The following is a 16,182-nucleotide window of genomic DNA, read 5'->3' as shown; positions in this document are numbered from 1 at the left end:
AGTCCTCATCGCAAGTCACTTGGAATAAAAATGTTGTGCATGAAATATTATTAAGCACACAGCGTGGTGCGGCATCAGCCGGTGATGAGATCCACACATCCAGCTATTTTACTGCCAAAGACAAAGAGAGAGAGAGACGGGAGAGAGAGAGGACAGAGAGAGAGGGGAGGGCTGTGCGCAGCGTTGGTGCCAATGGGCGCAGGGCTATCTAATTAAACCCCTACCACGTAATCCCAGCTACACCATCCCCCCGTTTAAATCCACTCCGCCGGCGCATACCACTTAAACACATTGCCCTCCCCTGCCGTCCTGTCCAGCCCAGGCTCCTGGAGGAGAGAAAGCTGCCACCACAGCAGCAGCACCATCACTGATGCCTGTCGCCTGCACGGTATCATGGTTTGAAGGGTTCGGCTGCTGTAGCCAGGGGCCACTAAGTCAGTCACTCAGCCTGCGCGTGTGTGGATGTGTGTGAGCGTGCACTGAGAAGCGGCAGTAACAGCACGCGACCGGTCCAGCGACGCTATTCAGCCAGGAGCTCCGGAGAAAGTCGCATAAGAGCGAGCCGAGACGAGCATCTCTCCCCGGCTGTCCTGCAGCAGGGATACCCTCCTCACCGGCACCGACACTGCCTCGCCTATTCGGGTAAGAGGAGCGGGTCGGCGTTATTGCTTCAGTTTAGCTTGCTTTTATGCCTAATGTATTCTAGGGCTAATATTCAGTTTCTGGAAAGCGGCGCAGACGCTTTTGTTTACTCGCGGAAACTGTTAGTCTTCCGGCTGCGCGGTGCTGATAAACCGCGTGAACCGACCAGCCGAGCTGAAAATATTCCCGCCTGTAGTATGTGTGTGTTTTTGACTGTTTGTGTCGTTCTCCGGACATTTCTTTAAAATAAAAGGAGAAAAAAGGAGGCTGCTTTTGTACAGCCAATAGGATGAAAGCAGTGTAGGCCTGCCATTTTTATGAATGATCTTCACGCGGGGCAAAAGGATGGAGGCGCGTGGCGCTTCTCTGGAACTTCCTTCCCTGCTCTGAGCTCTCAGGTTTGGGCTGCACTGAAGCCTCCGGAAGAAGAGGCAACATCTTTGCCTGCTGGCTTATTTCTAGCCTGATAGTAAATGCGTTACTAGTTAACTACTGAGTGCAAAGCATTTCCGTACAGAGGAGCCTACGTTAATCACGCTCTTTAATTGCATGATGCATTTTTGCCTAATGTGGAGTTTATAGAAATTTCAAACTAACACCTTTGTTTCTTTTGTACCAGCTGTGTATGCCTGCTTATCAAATAAGATAGTACCAACAAAGACTAGCCCAACATTTCAGGATGTGATGTCTTTTTTTCTCTGTGAGTGAGGTTAGCTCACTGTTTTGGTTGTTAACACTTTTCCTGGGCATCCACTGTGATTATTACATATTAATACTGGACTGAGAGCTGGGTGGGGTGTGCACAAGAGGGAACCAAGAAACAATGAGTGGGAAACAGAAACTTTATCAAATATAAATATAAACTACTAGAAAATTGACAAGTTGGCAAGTTGTCATTGTGAAGAGACCTGCCTGCATAAATATGTATTATGAAACATGTATGCCCTGTCAGGGACATTAAAGCACAACATCCAATTGAGGGGCTAACAAAAAGCAGTAAATATGTTGGTAGAATTAAAGAAGAAAGTCATTTTGATTTAAGCACACTTTTGCAATGTGAAGGAGTGAATCAAACCAGTGTAAGGCACATGTTGAGGGAAAATTGTAATGGTTTGCATCTCGAATTATATATTCAATATTCACTGGGGACTGTTCTTCCACTCACGCTCTAAACCAGTGGTCCCCAACCTTTTTTACGCCATGCACTGGTTTATGTCCAACAATATTTTCACAGACCGGCCTTTAAGGTGTCCGTATAAATACAACAAAATAAAACCAGTACCAGTACCAAAAAAAGAAGATTTATTCATAACACATGGGAAAAGACCCAGGGAAACTGAGTTAATGATAAAAATGATCAAAAAAATAACGCTAAAAACCGATAAAAACCCTGAAAACCATGACTTTCACACGCGAGCCTCAACTCTCATGGCCCGGTACCAAACAACTCACGCACCAGTACTGGTCTGTGGCCCGGGGGTTGGGGACCACTGCTCTAAACAACTCAGGAATGACTGTTCTGGCTGATGTGTAATGTGCTAGCTTAATGGTACAACATAACGATAAACTGGACTGCCTCTAAGTTCTGAACGCGTTCCGAAAAAGATGTTTTGCTAGCTGTCGTCGTCTCTGATTGTGTTTGTTATTACCTGTTTGTACAGCAGCACCAAATATGACTGTGACACACACTTTGCCAGTGGAATAGCTGGTAGTTAGTGGGTCATTTTTATAATTTTTGTTGTTTTGTTTGTTTAGCTTTAAAGTGCATATTACATTACCACACTTGTTTGGCTTTAGTAGTACAGTGCATTCAACCACCCAGTAGTAAAATCAAGGAAGATATGTAGACAAGACAAAGGACAGTCAACTTAATGACTGTTTGAGTATTAGAAAATCGTGACTAACCCCAAATGTTGCATTAGTTAACATTAAATAATATTATTTACAGTGATGCATTAAAGGAAGACAGTGGAACCTTTTTTTCCCAACATAATTTGGACTTATGGTACTTTTAACATAACATATCATTTTTGAAAGGGCAACCCCCGTAAGGATGGGGTTGTGACACCCCAGACTCCCTGCTTTAGGCGCACCCATGTTTAGGACCTCTGCTCTGCTTTTTCCTTGAGATAGCACACCAGCTTCTGCCGTGCTCCGCTGATAACACGATACATTGTCTCTGCCTTTTCTTTCCTAAATGCCACACAGCTACTGCTCGCCTTCTGTATAATCCTTTCAGATTTACCATCAGGCTTGGCACAGGGCGCAGACAAGCGAAATTTGTGCAGGCAGTCAGGAATACTCAAAGGAGCCGCATGATTGGCAGCTCATGGTGGGGGGGTGGGGGTGAAAGCCTTTGTGGTCATTCTCTAGCTGTCATTTAGGGCAGCTAATGATGAACAGAATGATGAGAGAGACCATTTTAACATGGCCATTTTCAGCCCGACCCCAGGTTAATGGGAATGTGGAGGCACGGCCCCAACAAATTGATCCGTGTTTGGGGCTCGTGCTGTAAGGGAACCTGCTGAATTCTGTCTGAAGCGAGCAGAATTGTGCTGCTCATGTTTTTGGTGGGTAGAGGCAGCATTTAGCCTGCATCTGCTTGTCTAGTTGTTACATAAGAAGATAAATGTGCGCTGGAGCACTACTCTCTCAGTCACTTGGACTCATAAGCACCCCCGCCTGCACACACACTTCTAACTCGTGCTTGTATATACACATGAAAAGAGGTTTTAACCCTGAAGCACCTTGCAACAGATCGATGTCGCAGTCAACGTGTATATCAATGAGGCAGGTGAGTTGCAGAGCAGAGGAAATGGCCTCATTAGTATCTCTTACTCTCTTTGGTGGTTTTTTCACGCATTGCTTCTGTGTGAATAATGCATCCCTTTCTATGTTCTACACTGCAGGCTCTCACATTAAGGGAAACAATGTAGCCTCGCTCATTTATGTGACCCTGCTCTCACATGATGCCGCCAGAAATTCTTGACAAGATAGATGCCCCTGACTGCTTGCATGCATGGGAATACATAAGTACGCAGCCTCAAAGTCACTTTCAATTAAGGTTACATGTGAAGGCAGGTCAGCAGGGACATACAGACTCAGCATCTTGGAGATCTTTCTTGAAGAGACACAAGGAAATCCTGTGAATCTGTGGTGGCCACAGCTCAGGAGGTAGAGCAGGTCATCTGCATGGTTTGATCCATGCCAAAGTATACTCGGGTAGGATACTGAACTTTATGTTGCATTTCCGATGCAATCCTCGGAGTGTGAATGTGTGTAAAAACAAAGTGCTTGTATTAATAAGGGTGATTGAGGCGTGCTGTGTAAAATGCTTTGAGTGCTCAGGTAGGAACGTGCTATATAAGAACCAGTCCATTTACCATTTACCATGTGACTGAGGCCGGGGAAACGTACATGTCCAAAACAGCTCCAGGCTTAAAGTTGGGTTAACTACCCCGCCCCTGCAAAAGTGTGCTGTTTGTACATCTTCCAGTAACCTGATAGATTCGAAAGGTCAGAGGATTTTTATTTATTTTTCTCTGAGGAGAACTACAAGGCCTTTCCAGGAAAAAAAACAATACAAAACAAAACACAGTCATTATGCGAAAAGAGAAGAGAGACTTCAAATGAGTGTAAAATGGATCTGTGGTCTGTAGCATAACACAGTAATGGGTGGAAATGGAAATCGTTCAGTTTATCTTTTACAAGAGTGATGTTACATTTAATTAGCAAAATGTGAGCAGTCACTTTCCCATGAACCATCATAACTGGATTTTAATGATGCTGTTAGGTACTAATGTACACGACACTTTCTATGTTTAAATGATTCACACACCTTTAAATTTCTCTGATAAGCAACTTAAATAATCTGTATAGTCAAACTGCGATTTTTTTAAATGAAATTTGAACAGGATTTTGTTGATTCGGTGAGACATTGACTCAATTCATTCTGCGAAAGCAACATGATCACCTACTGTACCTAAATCACATAACTAACAAAAACAAAACATTCTTAACGCCACAATAAGTTGGATCATCTATGTAACGTTGGTATGCGATTGCTGTCATCTATGTTTTGTAACAATTTTGTATCAATAATACTATAAACCACGCTATAAACCTTTATTGCTTCGATAGAGCCATGCCTCATGTAAGTTAATGACTCAACGTGTTGGCAGGGTTTCTCCATGATTTGCATGTTTCAAATTTTGGTAAATGGACTTGTAATAGAAAGTGATTTACTACTTACTCATTGTGAACACTTTAAGCATTTTCTATTACAAGCATCATTTACCCAGTTACAAACATTGATGACAGTTTCTTTTCTATACCTAAATGCCTTGTCTAACATTCGGGCACACACTCTCATGGATGTATTTGGGGGAAACTTGGGGTTCAGTAGCTTGTCTGAGGATACGTCAGCATGCAGAATGAAGCAGCACGGAGTCGAGCTACCGACCTCCCGGTTTGCTCTACCTTCTGTACCACAGTAGAAAATGTGGTATTCGTGGGACCACACTGGTTAAAGTGTTAAAAAGACAAAAATCGAATTTATTTAGATGGAACCTCAAAACTGTAGCAACTGACTGTGCTGATAGTAATAATGCTAACTAACAGAAATAGTTTGATAGTAATTTCTTCATGCATGCTCAATCATCCAGGTAAGTAAATCCTCAAAAGCTGATTCTGTTCATCAGATGAACAGATTCAACTTTTTATAGCGTAAACTATAAATAGCAAATGTGTATACATTTCGCTTCAGAGATATCAACTGAAGTTGAAATGATTCCAGGCTGTACTCTCATGTAATACCACTTTGAACCACAAGGTGGCACAGCAAATCATTTTACACTCACCAACCAGTTGGTGAGTGGTTGGTGGAGATTGGTGGCTGTTCCCAACCGATTGCAAAGAAGAAGCTGCACCAAAAACCTCTGTGTGGTTGCTTTGGTCGCTAGCAGATTGCTGTTGCCACCAGTGGTTGGTGCCCAGACTAATAACAAGGAGATTTTTGGTGCTGCACTGTATTCCTTTTTGCGACCAGTTTCACACTAGTGTTCGCCAGCAGCCCCTCTTTATGCCTGTGTACAATGGGCTTTAACAATCGATTTTACAGCAGCCTCCACAAACTTTCCAACTGGTTTTGGAATATGCATTTTTCCCTCGCAACTTGTGGTTGCCACATCGTCACTGACTGGTCTGTGGGCCTGTCTGACTGGGGTTTTAACATGGCCTGATTCCAACATGCGGCATATTATTGTTAAGCTTATGTCAGCTCAAATGGACATAATTCCTGTTTCTGTCACACTTACTTGTTTCTGAAGTTGAAAGAGCACAGATGACGCAGCTTCCGAAAAACAAGCTTAGAAATATTAGATTAGTTAGAAGTCATCCATCAAGATAGAAATAGAGGTATGATTCATCACACCAATGTTTGAAGCCGACTTAAAAGAAAAAAGCAACAGTTATTTAAGTTCAGCATAATTTGGAAGAATCAAAGCTAGTTCATAAAAAGAACTGTTAAAATCATACCGCAAAGGCAGAGTTTGGTGTGACAGGTATGTCGAGCTGCAAAAAAGATTAGATCCTACATTTCCCACAGGGCAAGAGACTAATGTTCACTATCACCAAGCCCAACTCTCCTTCAAATAACACAAGAAAAATTCAATGAATCCTGTTCTAAAGGTGCTCTGGTGACATCAGTGTGACATCCCAGGGTTACAAACCTACAGAAGGTATTCAGCTATAACTGCTTTTTTAGACTCAGTAGCATTTTTTGATTACACTTCACACATGTGTAAAACGAGTGGAGTGCTCCTTAAAAAGACACAAAACTACACTAAACTTCACACATAGCTTGAGAGTCGTGAATGCTACATGATCATTATGGGATGAGTGGGAATCAGCAACTCAGACAGAGATGTTTTCATGGTCATCTCTGTGTGTGGATATGTTTTCACGTGATCTGTTCGGGAGTGGGATGTAACCCGCAAGGGTTAACGCGACGTCCATGCATCCCATGTGCGCCGCCGGCCACATAATCTGCTCTGATCCTAGTTGGGAGGGGCGTCTTCTGACTGTCAGACATCCAGTTTGATAATGACTGCGATAAGGCAGAGAGAGCAGCTGCTCTGCTGGAGGTGGATGGCTTAAAGTAAAATGCTAAAATCCAAAGAGTTTACCCATCAGTCCGAGGTGAACCTCCATTTACTCTGTGGGCTTATTAGAGCATTGGTCCTGTGTAAATTAGCACAGTAGTGCTTTGCATTTTATGAGCATCTTTTGAATCAAGCGAATGAGACATGAAGCTTAATCAAGACTATTGTTCAGGTTCCTTATTGTAAGGAGATCTAGCTACTCTGTCTCAAATCTCTGTCTGAAATCAAAAGGAAACAATCTGAATTCTGGATTTGACAGAAGTGGTTTGTGATGCTCCTTTTTGTCCTCTAATAAAAGGACCGAAAATAAGTGAAGAAGGAAAGAGCAGGGAGTTAAAACAATAAAGTAGCTAGTGAAAAACAATAAAACAGATCACAGGAAAGCAAGAAGACTCTGAGTGGAGGTTTTATTTATGAAACGACTGTAATTCTGCTTGTTTGCCTCTTGATCTCTCCTTGCCTCTCCTCTTGCCATTAGGAGGCTGAAAGGGCAGCCAATTACTCCCTGAGCTCGGTGTGCAGTTTGGCTAATGAAGCCAGGGGAGGAAAAAAAATGTGTGAGAGCAGGTTCTTTAGCATAAAAGGGCCACAAGCTCTCAACTGATAAGGCGTGGTGGGGAACACACAAACATGCACACGCGCTTCAGATCATATCTCAGTGCAGCTTTATCTTCCATGTCTCTCCCAGACCACAAAAATATTTCACTTTAGTGTCTTTAGAGCGATTTCTCTCTTCTTCTCTTCCGTTTAATCAAATCTCTTCCTGTCCATCCACAAAAATACCTCTCTGTCTGTCTCTCTGTCCATTTCAAAAGGCTCCCTAAGAAGCGAAAAGTAGTTTAATTAGTCCCTTCACTCCAAGAAGCTGTACAGTAGGCGAGAAAACGAAAATATCTTCTGTTCTCAGGGCGCTCCCCTGACTCTTCGCTCCTCCGGGCCTTCTCTCTCAATTTAGATGCCTCCCTTCCACCTGAACATAATGCTAGGAATTTTATGGAAGAATAACCACCAGCTGTGTCTCCACCTCAGTCTCATAAACATAAACAAAGTGGTGGTTGTTGTCGCGTCTGTGTTTTCTTATTTATTTATTATTATATACGTCACTCTAATTGTATTGAACATGGAGATAAAATGTTCCCGGTGACAAATTCAGCCCGTGCCTCGGAACTGTCAGTTAAGCTTCGCTCTCCACCAGTAGCCTTCTTGCAGGGCTCCCGCGACAGTAACAGAGGGCCAATCAGAAATAAGAAAATCGATCCGGCATCGGCCGGTTTGTATGCATTTACAAGCAGCCATAACAACTGCAGACTCATTTCTCCGGCTGCTGGTGCAATCGCACAGCAACCTCCTTCTGTCGAACTGTGAGCAAAAGAGCAGCATTATTCTGTGGAGTCTGCTCAGTTACTGTAAATGCGCTTCCTGTCTTTCAGGCCGTGGCATGGTGCTCTTATAATGTGAACAGCTTTTTTTTACCCTGTTCCCTCATTTGACACAGTCAAACACAGTATGTTTCTGGAGACTCTTTTTCTTTTGTCTGCTTTGCAGCTGGGAATATGACTTTTTGCATACTGACTGATCACACTAATGAGCACGTATTGATGCTGCTGCTGCTTCAGAGCTGTTGGTTTGAATTACTGCTAATCAATGGCATCGTATGAGGAAGGGATCATACAGGTCTGTGGACTCCCTGCGAGTAACTACCTACTGCAGCGCTCCCCTGAGTACTACATACCTTAAGGGGCTTTCCTTTTCTGTTTGCCTTCCTACCACCAATAGGAGGGCTAGTGTGACATATTAGTTGGCATAGCAACAGCTAGAATGGTGTCGATGGTAATAGCCTGCAAAAGGAACTGTCAGAAGGTGGTGTTAGTGCTCCTGAAAAGTGTTTACCAGCACCCATTAAACAAACAAGAAGGAAAACATGTTACTAAGTTCCAGGTGTGGCAGGTGTGGCGTGGTGACGTTAGAAGCTACTGAACGAGCAGGAGAAGACTAATTAGAAAGAACTTAAAATGAAACATGGAAGAGTGTAACTGCGTAGAGTTAGCCTGTTAGTAGTTAGCAGGGTGGTGTGAGATCTAGTCGAGTAATTGCCAGGATATCATTTTGTATTTTTTCCCAACTTTCCCATCTGTACTGATTAATCTTTTGGCTCCCTGAAGTGAGGGATAGCATCTAGTAAAACACAGGAATTCAGATCCACCTCAGCTGTTTTTACTTACTTTATTGTTATCCAATTTCAGATTCAGCACATTGTTTCACTTTATGTGAATACCCAGTCAGAGGAAATGCTAATGAAGCTTTAACAAATTGAAAAAACTATTTCTCAGGTAGCTAAGGTCCAAATCCCACTATAATGCCACTGCTAATGTTTTTTGTGTATTTTTTTCTTATCTGGCAGTTCTCTGTGTCACAGTATTAAAGGCATTTTTACATCCAGACAAATCAGTCTACAGTTACATCACTCAAACGGTTCTCCACAGAGCTGGAGAGTATCTGTCTTGAAATAAAAGGCAGGAAAAAATCCACAGATGGGGTTCTAAGATCTTTGATAGTTTCTTATTCCTTCAGTGTCAATACACAAAAAGGAATACTTCCATTAAAGGTCATAAGAACTATGAAAAGATTCCTCTGATCCTAAAATACCTATTGATTTGGGCCAGGGCTGAACTGGTGCCATGCAAAATGGTTTACATTACAGACATTATTCTTTTCAGTCATTGATTTTCTTTTCTAATTTGTAGCTGTTCTCATGGGGTCAAACAGCATTCTGTGACTTCATGATGATAATGGCTGAATCTTTGCAGTACAGTGGCAAAATACTTTTTCTGACTAAAAGATGTTGCATGAAACCCCAGACCGCTGTCAGCAGGTCTTATAGCATAACACTTATACTGTGAAATGTACCCCATAATCATTCTGTAAATAACCACTCCCTAAACTCGCTAGTTTCTGAATGAATGTCGCATAAAAATAATGCTAACTGTAATATCTTTCTTTGTTTCTTCCACCATGAGAAACATGATCGGCTAATTCTCCTTCAAATTACCCTTGACTCTGGGGTTGGCTTAGAGCTGGAGTTGGTCCCTGAGTGCTGCACACAGCTGCCCACTGCTCTTAATACTTGGTTGGGTTAAATGCACATATAGAAAGATTTCCCCATAATAGGATAACCTTACTTAGTTTAATATGAATGCTACCTAAACATACTCAATCCTAAACTTAGTTGTGGATTTAATGCCGTTGCTTTCAGCTGTGGTGCTTTTGCTGCATCACTTAACTGATGTCACATGTTACATCAGTGTTTTATGTCCCTGCCTCTGAATACATATTCAAAGCTGCTAATTTCACATCTCTGTAAAATTGATCCATGGATTATAATATTAACTACTTGACTTATTCGAAATTACATTTGATTTATTTTACTGACGTTAAGGCTCTGGGACTACCTTTAGTCTTAATAATGCTACAGATCCAACCGCTGGTGTAAAACTGCCAAATCAAAGATGCAGAGCTAGCTGCTGTGGTGACCCCTTAGGGCAAAAGACCACCCGAAAGCATTTTTATGCTACCATGTTACCTATGATTACGAGATAAGTTAATCTGTTCACCCTAAGTGCCTCAATAGCTCAACTTTGAAACATGAAACAGTTTCACGAGGCAATGGTTTATACATTAACCCTTTAAGACCTAGCATAGAACCAAGTCCGCCAGAGCTTATATTATATTTTTACATGCTGTAGTGCCAATTTTGGGAGCATTTCAAGTTGATATACATCAATACAACCATTACAGCCCAAATTTTAATAATATGTATGCATTAAGTGCATAGTAATTACATAAATTGCAAAAAAGTGCAATAAACTACAAAAAAAATGAAAATCGTTTTTGTTTTTTTAACATATATTTCTAGTTAGAGAAATTTAAGAGGCTTATCCCTCAAAACTGTAAATACAAAAAAGTTGCACAAACTAGTTTCCCACCACAGGAAATTTATTTGAAGTGTCTTCATAGTTTTACTTTTGAAATACACCAATTTTTATATACTGCAGGAAAAACGAAAATAAATATTATAGTGCAAATTTGCAAAAAAGCAGCATATGCATCAAAATAAACTATTTCCAGCAGTGCAATTTGAGTTCTAAGCATCCCAGAAACGACACAGAAAGTCATAAAGTCAAAGATAACTTTTAAAAACACCAGTATAGAAAGTCATAAAGTCAAAGATAACTTTTAAAAACACCAGTATAGGCTCTGAGGCCCTGACAGTAAAAAAAAACTACATTTCCGCGAAAATGACGTCACTTCCGGTTTCGGGCAGGTAATGGCGGACATGCGAAAGTTCGCGCTGACGTCTATTCCAACGTAGGAAGTGTTATGAACAGCTGATCGGATCGGCAAAGCGTGTTTCTGGAATATTATGTTTTTGTTGCTGCAAGCGCTTTTTATGCAGTTTTTGCAAAGCTATATGTGGAAGAAAACCGTGACCTAGGACAAGCTGATGGCATAAGATGTAAGTACAACTGCTCCGGTTTCATATGCAAAAAAAATTATTGCGCTAGCTTACGTGGTTGCAGTGATACAGGGATTTAAAAATAGATATGCAAATCGTAGCGGGGGCGCTACGCTCGGCTCTAAAGGGTTAAACTAAACTACTCATGATGCAGTTAAGAAGAAAACTATGTCAAGAAGAAAACTATGCGCCCTTGCAAACTGCTCCTCAGATGGTTTGGTGATTTATTTATTTTTTTGCAAGCCTTGACATACTAAAGAATAAACCAAAATAACCTAGCTTACTTAATTAAAGGGCAAGGGGGTAGTCCCACTTAAATAAGAAAATAGACTAGCTGTAACTTTGGGATCTGAAAAGCAAAGGTAGTGTTGAAGGGCCTTAAACCTGTGCTCTTTCTAACAGCCAATAGAAGGTTTTTTTCTGGTTTGAAGAGGAAGTCTGATTCTATAGACACCTATGGGAAAACGACACGTCTGCTGTCTTGCCCTGAGACCTCAGTAAAATGTTTCCCAACATGTTTACTGTCTCTGTCTTTAGTTACATTTTATTGAATACAACACAATGTTTATTTTATGAATGTTGGTCCCCATTAGAGGATAAGTAGGGTGGGCCCATAGTTATTCTCATATGAGCATGTAGTGTCACGTCCACTCTTCAGTTTCCACTATCGCCAAGATGTTGATAGTGGAAATTTTCTGCCCAGGGCTTCACAACAGATCGTCACTGACCACCAGTTGCCATCTTTTATATACAGTCTGTGTCTAAAACACTTAAACTACAAGTTGAGGTTTTCCATTATGGTCTGAATTTGTTTATCAAAGCAAGTTAGATCTTTGCTGTAGCTCAGAACAAAACTGTACCTTGTTCTTGTAAGTCAGATATTGGGTTGAAATATGCTGTTTTCCTGTGAAGCCTTTTGAATTTTTTTTCAAATGCATTTTTCCCAAAGGATCCCGCCTTGAATTTAAATGCCGAGTACATTAAACATGCACTGTTTACAGTAAACAAGAAAAACAAGAAGCAGAGCTCATTTATTTTTTTTTTGCCTCAATTTATACCCTGGTGCAGTAAGGAATCTCTCTTCCAGTGGTTGCATTATAAAAACGAGTAACCTGAGCAGCGGCTAAGCAGCACGAATTCTTTGCTCGGTGCCGATGGACTGATGTGTGAGCTTCACAGCCTGCAGGAGACAAAGAAGGAGTAGGTAGAGTGTCAGAACAAGAGAGTCTACAAGCAAGAGACATGAAGTTGCCTGAATGCGTGAGCGTGCCCTGCACTTCAATACACTGCAAGTCACAGCACTGCATTGTGGGATATCTTCATCATGCAGCTATCGGCGAGACGCGATCGTTTCTGAAGGGGAAATTCTTGCTGAGCTGGCTCTCTCCCTTCACGGCAAAGGCTGAGGGTGGGCTGGACTTTTATTTAATGCTTCCTCTGTTTTCATGGCTGGTTCAGTGAATCTGAAAGTGAGACATCTATAATGTGGGAAGGTGTGGAGTGTGTTTTTTAGCTGTCCCTGTGTCTCCTGTCCCAGGCTTAACCCATCTCTCTGCATATATAGCACTGCATTTAAGAAAGGATCTACATACATTCCTCACTCTTGAATTGTTTAATGTCACTTTACTTGCCTTTTCTCTTAAGTAGACCAGGGCAAGCAAACCGGTTGCACATTCATCAGCTACATTCAATCAAACTTCGCTGTGACAAGAGAGAAGTCACAGTGAAATAGGCAAGGCTGAGCAGGAGTTAGATTATGGTTGTGAGAACACAAAGTGGGGGTTAAATCCTCTTTATGTAAGTATGTTTGAGGGCAATGTTCTTTGCTTCATTTTAATATGGTGACTTAAGGGCAGGATCTCTCCCTCTTCTGCAACAGGGATACTCATTGGAGCTGGAATCAGTGTAATCACCAAGTGTAACACACTAAAGGGATTTGAGGATCTTCTTAGGACAACTCTGCGTTATGTACAGATAATAGGATTATTCTGAATAGCAGCCAAAGACATGCAATGATGAGTAAATATTACATTTTCTTTCTTTAATGACAAGAAAGTTTTAAGAAGTAATATTGTCAAAGCATTGGAACAACATTAGTCTAAATTATTTGGACAGTGCAAAATGGAAGTGATATGAATAAAAGTGAACGTCTTTACTCGACATACTGTCACATAATGTGTGAAATGAAGCAATATGGCACCTACAGTTCTCCTACACATGCTCTGCAAACAGAAACACTGCCAGGTTATATATATTTTAAGTTCCATTCAGTACATTCTGCTTTGTGAGTCACGTATTTCCAAAGGATGTGTGATCTCCATATGATGGATGATGCGAGGTGGAATTCATCCAAGAAGTATAGGGGGGGGGGATGTTGCTGGTGATTTTCCTTGGACAATTAGCAAATGTCACAGAGAACATGCAACGTCGGCACGAGAGATGTGGTAGAGGAAGAATGAAGGGAACCAGATACGGGGGAAATGAAGTGGAAAGCTAAACAGAGAGTGAGAGAGAGGGGACAAAAAAAGCGAAAGGGTCGTAACCTTGTCGTCAGTGTTTGTGCCAGCTAGCAGCTGGAAAAGACTGATGCTCCTGCCTCTCCCATCTGCCTTTCACACCCCGCCCCACCAACCATCAGCTCCACATGACCAAAGCTTCTCGTTTTTCTTCTCATGTAACTGTGACTTTTTCTGTTTTCTGTCACCGGCCTTAAGATCAATCTTAATTTCACTGATCAATAACTTTTGTCAAAGTTTCCCACACGACTTTTTTTCTAATGATAACGAGACGATAACTAAATAAATACTAATGCACAGTGAAAAAACCATGATGACATGCATTGACACTTTCTTCATGAATGAGACGAAAAATGACGCACATGGAAAAGCTGTTCGCTGTCCATGTAGCGTTAATAGTGTGGTTTTATTTTGTTTTCTTTGTAAATTTTCATTGTAGCATGACGTTAGCTGAAGTTAATCCTCACTGTAACCATAGGCAAGCAGAATATTTATTTTTTTATTCTTATTAGGTTGTTCTCCCAAGTCAGGAAACAAAGAAGATAATAATTATAAAACTATATATATATATATGTAGTTTTTAAATTCAGCTTGATCTTTTTCCAGAATATAAGATTAGGAAGAGCATTTATGATGACCTGAATTTTCGTGGGATCAAAAGACTTTCCATGCGGGTGATCCAAAAAGTAAAATTCTATACAAAGGGTGGGATAAGTGACCAGACACAGATACTACCCTTAACTCTAACTTAGATGGGTTGCCAGTGTCTGGGTGGGTGTTAACAGGTTGACAAAGATGTGAATTTTTCAGACTAACTGCGCCGTAATGATGGAAGCCTGCCAACACTGAGACCTGAACGTTCTCGCACAGTCACAGCTCAAACCGTTTCTCCATAAATATCCCATGATATCAATAAAATACAAGAAGTCATTTTTCTTGTGGCAGTTATCTTGAGGAACCAGACTTTTGTTTTCATAAGATAAAGAAATAAACTGATTCATATTCTTGAGAAAAAAACAGCTTTGTTACCTTGAAATACCTTTGTTACCAGAATACAATTTCCCAGTGACTGATATAAAAAAAAAAAAGGATAATATAACTGCGATATCAACAGAAAATGTAAAAAAGCAAATGGTATCATTATCATCCAAATTAATCTATAACTTTATTGTTGTGTGTCGCTTTTAGTATGTGAAACAAACAAGGATGTAGACACAGTATCGACATTTGGTTTGTCACTGTCAGTTCATGATCCAAGGACATGAACGATCGTGTTATCATGTAAAAGATAAAAAGGTGCTTTCAGTTCACCTAAGACTGATGTGTATTATGACCAAGTAAAATATTAAAAAGGAAAACTGAATTCTCTCAGGCTAAAACGTGGGAACTGTCACAGTGAAGTCCACGAGCCTGTCTTTTTCCCCCCTCTACTCGTTTCTCATCACAGAGCAATCCTTGACCTGAATAAGCGAATAATTGCCTTCAGCAACAAAAGAAGGAAGCTGATGCTTAGAGAATAATTACCAGCTTCATCTTGGGAAGTGTGTGTGACACTGCAGTGTGTCTTTGTCTCGTAGGACTCCTGCACGCTGCTCCGAGTGCGTCCTTGGGGCTAGTGCAGGTTGCTGCTGTGGGACATGAACTAAAATACACGTTAGTGCCTCGACAGCTCTTCACCCTGGAGGTGTCGCTCCGTAAGGGATGTCCCCTTTTTCGAGCCCCCGGAGAGCTCCAAAAACAGTGCAGTCCACCCTTTCATTCCCTCATCAGTGCCTACAAGACATTTCACTTCCCAGGCAATGTGATACCGCTTGCAGGTTGAAAGGAGAGAGGTTTGATTCAGTATCTTGTTTAACTTACTATTACATTATCATCTACATTGTATCTAAAGCTAACCAGAAGCCTTTCAGAAGATCAGAGAGCTGCTAAAGTTTTTAATTTTTGTCACATAGAATTATGTTATTCTTGATTTCATTGATTGCCAAGGCTCAGGCAAGCTAAGGGTTAGCTTTAGGGTTATGGCTGGGGTTGTTGCAATGACTTAGATGGTAGAGGGTTGACTTTACTACTTTGGTAGCTTTTTAATAGTCAGGTAGCTAAAACCAGGACACTGCACGGCACATCTGAACCCACTTTTAGTTAGTTTAATAATGAGGAGAAAGGCCACAGGGCTGGGTTCTAGGTTCTGTTGCCAATTTGCATTGGCAGGAACGGGACAGAAAGATCTAGAGCAGTGATACCAGGGGAGCACAAACAGCAGCAAGCTAGGCCCAAGGCATTTACTAAAGATCAAGGGCTGTTAGAAAATGACAAACTGACACTAGAAATGGTTTAGAGTGGACAGAAGATG

At 41.3% G+C, this 16,182-nt stretch overlaps 1 protein-coding gene across 1 annotated transcript in view; it reads left to right on the top strand.

The window, feature by feature from the left end:
• The first annotated feature begins 273 nt into the window (after positions 1 to 273).
• The window catches only part of LOC135933225 (hippocalcin-like protein 1), a 49,542-nt gene continuing 33,633 nt past the window's right edge, over positions 274 to 16,182 (top strand). The window contains exon 1 of the mRNA XM_065471261.1: positions 274 to 642. The gene's annotated coding sequence lies outside the window, so the exon portion shown is untranslated. The remainder of the gene's footprint in view (positions 643 to 16,182) is intronic.

This window comes from Pelmatolapia mariae, linkage group LG22 (assembly GCF_036321145.2).
Source record: "Pelmatolapia mariae isolate MD_Pm_ZW linkage group LG22, Pm_UMD_F_2, whole genome shotgun sequence".
In the NCBI taxonomy this organism is placed as follows: domain Eukaryota; kingdom Metazoa; phylum Chordata; class Actinopteri; order Cichliformes; family Cichlidae; genus Pelmatolapia; species Pelmatolapia mariae.
Note: the sequence above shows the minus strand (reverse complement) of the source record. Positions and strands in the feature narration are given on the sequence as shown.